Source organism: Hevea brasiliensis, chromosome 16 (assembly GCF_030052815.1).
Source record: "Hevea brasiliensis isolate MT/VB/25A 57/8 chromosome 16, ASM3005281v1, whole genome shotgun sequence".
Taxonomy (NCBI): domain Eukaryota; kingdom Viridiplantae; phylum Streptophyta; class Magnoliopsida; order Malpighiales; family Euphorbiaceae; genus Hevea; species Hevea brasiliensis.
Genome location: NC_079508.1, coordinates 44,775,297 through 44,780,186, shown reverse-complemented (window position 1 = coordinate 44,780,186; position 4,890 = coordinate 44,775,297). Strand labels below are relative to the sequence as shown.

Genomic DNA, 4,890 nt, shown 5'->3' with positions numbered 1-4,890 from the left:
GAGTAAGGGATGTAATATTTTAGTTATTTTTGTGGATTTGAACTGGGTTAGTCCCAATTTAATGAAATTTATGAGGTTTAATCCATTTCTTGTGTGCTTATTCACATGCTTAATGAAGGGCCCCATTAAGTTATGTTCTTAATCCTTGGTTGAAGCACCGAAAGGAGAAGACCAAGTGATAGTTAATCAAGAAATTGGACTTAATTAACTTAGATCTAGAAATAGACTAAGGGTTAAGAGGGTTTTAATAGATTGATTAAAGAACCTAATGGGTCTTGGTTAATTTTAACTCCACGAAAGTAGGATTAAGTTAATTAAGGCACTCTTTGTCTCACTCGAAAGAGTTTTCAAAGGATTTTAGAATTAATCTCCTTTAAACTCATAAATTTCATGGATTGGGCTAGCTAGGGAAAATCCCAAAATGACTTAAATATGAATCCTTAACTCCAGAATCATCTTTTATCAATTATTGTCGGGAATTTTACTTTTGAGTGTTTAGTTTAATCTCATTTTATTAATTTTCATTATTAATATTAATCAATTTCTTTATTTTGCGAATTATTAAATTAGTTATTGTTTGAATTTAGTTTTGCATTTTCATACCTTATGCTTAAAATTCCTAAATTTCTTTTATAAAATCTGATTAAAATATTGTTTTAACATACTTTATTTTACATAAAAAATTCAATTATTAACACAACTCCTCGTGGGAATGATATCTTTTTCTATACTACTTGTAATGGCCCGGCCCACTAGTGATATTGTCCGCTCTGAGTCAATGCCCTCACGGTTTTAAAACTCGTCAATAGGGGTTAGGAACTATCAACTTATGAACCCAGCATCTCTCCCGTGTTTTGTCGATGTGGGATTACCTAGGGTGTTACAATCCACCCCCCTTATGGGACTCAGCGTCCTCGCTGAGGTTTGCCCCACCATCGTTCAAGGTTGCACGCGGAGCGGCTCTGATACCACAAATGTAATGGCCTGGCCCACTAGTGATATTGTCCGCTCTGAGTCAAAGCCCTCACGGTTTTAAAACGCGTTAATAGGGGTTAGGAACTATCAACTTATGAACCCAGCATCTCTCCCGTGTTTTGTCGATGTGGGATTTGCCTAGGGTGTTACACTACTTGAACGACCCGTGCACTTGCGGTTGGGACTCATCAAGTTTTTGGCACCGTTGTCGGGGAGTTATTTATTTAAGATTGAATTCTTGATTATTTTAGTTGTTTATAGTTTTATCTTTGTTATCTTTTCATTTTGTGTTTGTTTATTCTTTTTTAGGTACTCTTAATCTTTTATGAGAAGATCTAGAAGCACAAGTGACACATCCTTATTGTTTAATCCTGAAATTGAGAAATTTTGTAGAGCCAACAAGAAAGAAATCAGAAAAAGAAAAGAAGCCTTGAGAGAAACTGAAATTGAAGCAGACATGGCTGATGAAAGAATTAGAATTGGAGGTGTTAATGCTGGAAATAATCGAAATAATGAAAATGTAGCCCAAGGTGAAGAGGTTGTAAATGCTAATAATGTGTCTAAGGGAAGTATGATGGATCATGCATTTCCTCATTTTGATGACTTAAGAAAGAGTATAGCAAGACCAAGAATTGATACAAATAGTTATAAGATGGATTTTGGAGTACTACAAATGATTCAGAATTCTCTGTTCGGAGGACATCCTTCTGAAAATCCACACACACATCTAAAGAAGTTTGCTATGATTTGTGATATGTAAAAACAACCTGGAGTGTCTAATGATGCAGCAAGGCTAAAATTGTTTCCATTCTCTTTGAAAGATAAAGCATTGGATTGGCTTGATTCATTACCTCACAACTCAATTACAAATTGGGAGCAGCTCACTGATGCATTTCTTACCCTATACTTTACACTTGGAAAAACTCAAGAGTTGAGGAATCAAATGATTGCTTTTAGACCAAGAGAAGATGAGACTCTTTATGAGTCATGGATGAGATGGAAGGAGTTAGAGAGACAATGTCCACATCATGCCATTCCTAAATGGATGATAAACCTGAATTTTTCCACAAATGTCACTCCTGCTATCAGAGGAATCATTGATGCTCAAACTAGAGGGGAATTCATCATTAAGCATGAAGATGAAGCTTATGAGTTGTTAGAGAAAATAGCAAAGAACAGTCATTTATGGAGTAGTCCAAGAGGGTCAACTCTAACTCAAAAAAGGCAAGTTGCTGGAATGTATGAGCTTGATCCATTCAACATGATCAATGCCAAATTTGATGCACTCACTAATGTCCTTGCTAAGAAAATGGAGGATTTAAGTATGCTAGTCAGTTCATCATCATGCTCTGGAAGTTCTCAACAAGTTACTTATGCATAAGGAACAATGAGCTGTGGAGTAGATTATCCTTCATATGCTTGGAGGAATCATCCCAATTTTTCATGGGAGAATCAGCAAAATCAAGCTTCAACACAGAACTTTCAACCACAACAACAAGGGCATCAAAACCAACAACCTAGGCAACCACCACCTAATTTTCAGCAAAAGAATGCAATTCCTGCACCTCTACCAAGACAGCAAGAACAAAGTTCCACCACAGAGGCTTTATTACAACAAATTCATGCTAATCAAACTAAGCATGATGAAGAGATGAGAGAGATGAAAGCAAGGCTGGAACAAATGCAAACACACAATAGGATGCTGGAAAATCAGATTGTACAACAAGCATGCTCATCAAGTACCAATTCTATGGGGAAACTTCCTAGTCAAACAGAAAATCCAAGGGAGCAATGTCATGCCATTACACAAAGGAGTGGTAAAATAGTGCATACTAAGAAGAGTGAAAAAGTTGAGAAGAGAGAAAATGAGAAAGATGTCGAGGGAGATGAAAAACAAGAGAGTGCAGAAAAAGGTAAAGAGGTGGTTGAAGAGAAAGAAGAGAAATACATACCTCCAGAGCCTTACAAGCCGCAGCTTTCCTTTCCACAGAGATTTCAAAAAGCCAAGCTTGATAAGCAATTTGGGAATTTCTTAGAGGTTTTGAAGAAGCTATATATAAATGTGCCTTTTATCGATGTTCTTTCCCAAATGCCTTCTTATGCTAAGTTTCTAAAAGAAATTCTCTCAAATAAGAGGAGGCTTGAAGATTATGAGACTGTAGCCTTAACTGAGGAATGCAGTGCTATCCTCCAAAGGAAACTTCCTCCAAAGCTCAAGGATCCAGGGAGTTTTTCAATTCCATGCCACATTGGGGAATTATGTTCTGTAAAAGCTTTATGTGATTTAGGGGCTAGTGTAAGCCTTATGCCCCTCTCCATCTATGAGAAGCTTAACATGGGAGATATTAAGCCGACCCACATTTCTCTTCAGTTGGCAGAAAGATCAATTAAGTATCCAGAAGGGATCTTAGAAAATATACCACTGAAGGTTGGAAAATTTTACATCCCAGTTGACTTTGTCATTTTGGACATGGAAGAGGATTCTCATATGCCAATCATTTTGGGGAGGCCTTTCCTGGCTATAGCTGGAGCTTTGATAAACGTGAAAGGTGAAAAGCTTACTCTTAGAGTCGGAGAGGATCAGTTAGTCTTCAATATTGGCAATGACAAGAAGAAGCAACATGAAGATGTAGACTCTTGTTTGAGAATTGATATAGTTGATGAGTTAGCAAAAGAGCACTTTAGAAAGAGCTATCCAAAGGCTTCTCTTGAAAGTTGTCTTGTCCATGAAGGGACTATCAATGATGAAAACCCAAAAGAGGCTGTATTTGATCAACATTTGAAGAGTAATCCACCTTGTCATATGGCACCAATCTTTCAACTTGAGCAAGTGGAGAAAAATGAGGTCAAGCAACCATCTCTCAAAGAAAAAGATGCACCAAAGGTCGTCAAGAAAGAAATGGTTGGATTTTTAGACAAAGCAATAAGGATCTTCTTATGTGATGGAAAGAAAATGAAGTATAGATTCATTAAAGCACCTATTGGAAATAGAGGCAATAAATTCCAATTCCAGCCACCATGAAGCATGACAAGGGTCAAGCTAAGGACCATAAATTAGCGCTCTTGGGAGGCACCCCAAGTTCTTTTATTTTGCTTTTGTTGATTTACTTTTATTTGCATTACTTTTGTTTTTATCTTAAATCTCCCCAAATTCAATTTTTGACATTGTTGAATCTTATCCTTTGTAGATGCATTTTGAAGGACTAAAGGCTATTGCGCTATTGGGAAGTTATTCTTACTTGATATTTTAATTGTCTACTTCCCCAAAACTGATTTGTTTTAGTTGCCTTTGTTGCAGATTCTTTTGGCTTGTGCAAAGAAGTTTTTGTGAGCTAATTCTACAGCATATGCTGTCAACTATTTCTTATTGGCTGAGGTTGGGTGTATTATCTTCATATATCTATGTTTTTAATGTTGATATGATGGTAAGTGGGTCATTTTAGTAGTTTTGAGCTTATTTGGGTTATGTGATTCAATATGGACATGCTGCATTTTCTTGGCATAACTTGAAGAGTCCATTTTCTTTTGTGGATAAATGCAACTTTGTGCAGATTTTTTATTGAGCTTTAATGTGCTAAATGTTAATTTGCAGAGTTTGAGTTGAAATTGCATAATTCACAAATGCCTCTTATGCAGAACTCACTTCTACAAGCTTGTATAATGCAATTGTGATGGATTTTGTATATGTTGATGTGTTTTTGTTGATAATTTCTCATGATTTATGCTTCATCGAATTATATTTCTTCATTCTAGTGTATTTTTCAAACTTGCAAATCATTTTCAATTGTAATCTCAATCTTGTTGAATTGTGCATAAGTAACTACATAGCTTATGCAGCTTTTAGACCACAAATTTTGCCATTTTTCATCTCTCCTAAAACCTGCATAAGCCATTGCATAAGTTATGCAATCCTGC

General features: G+C 36.1%; 1 non-coding gene across 1 annotated transcript; it reads right to left on the bottom strand.

Moving 5' to 3' along the window:
* Positions 1-1,902: 1,902 nt before the first annotated feature.
* On the bottom strand, positions 1,903-2,010 carry LOC131175156 (small nucleolar RNA R71). The gene has a single exon (XR_009145318.1). It is a non-coding gene; the product is annotated as a small nucleolar RNA R71 (small nucleolar RNA).
* Between the last annotated feature and the right edge of the window lie 2,880 nt (positions 2,011-4,890).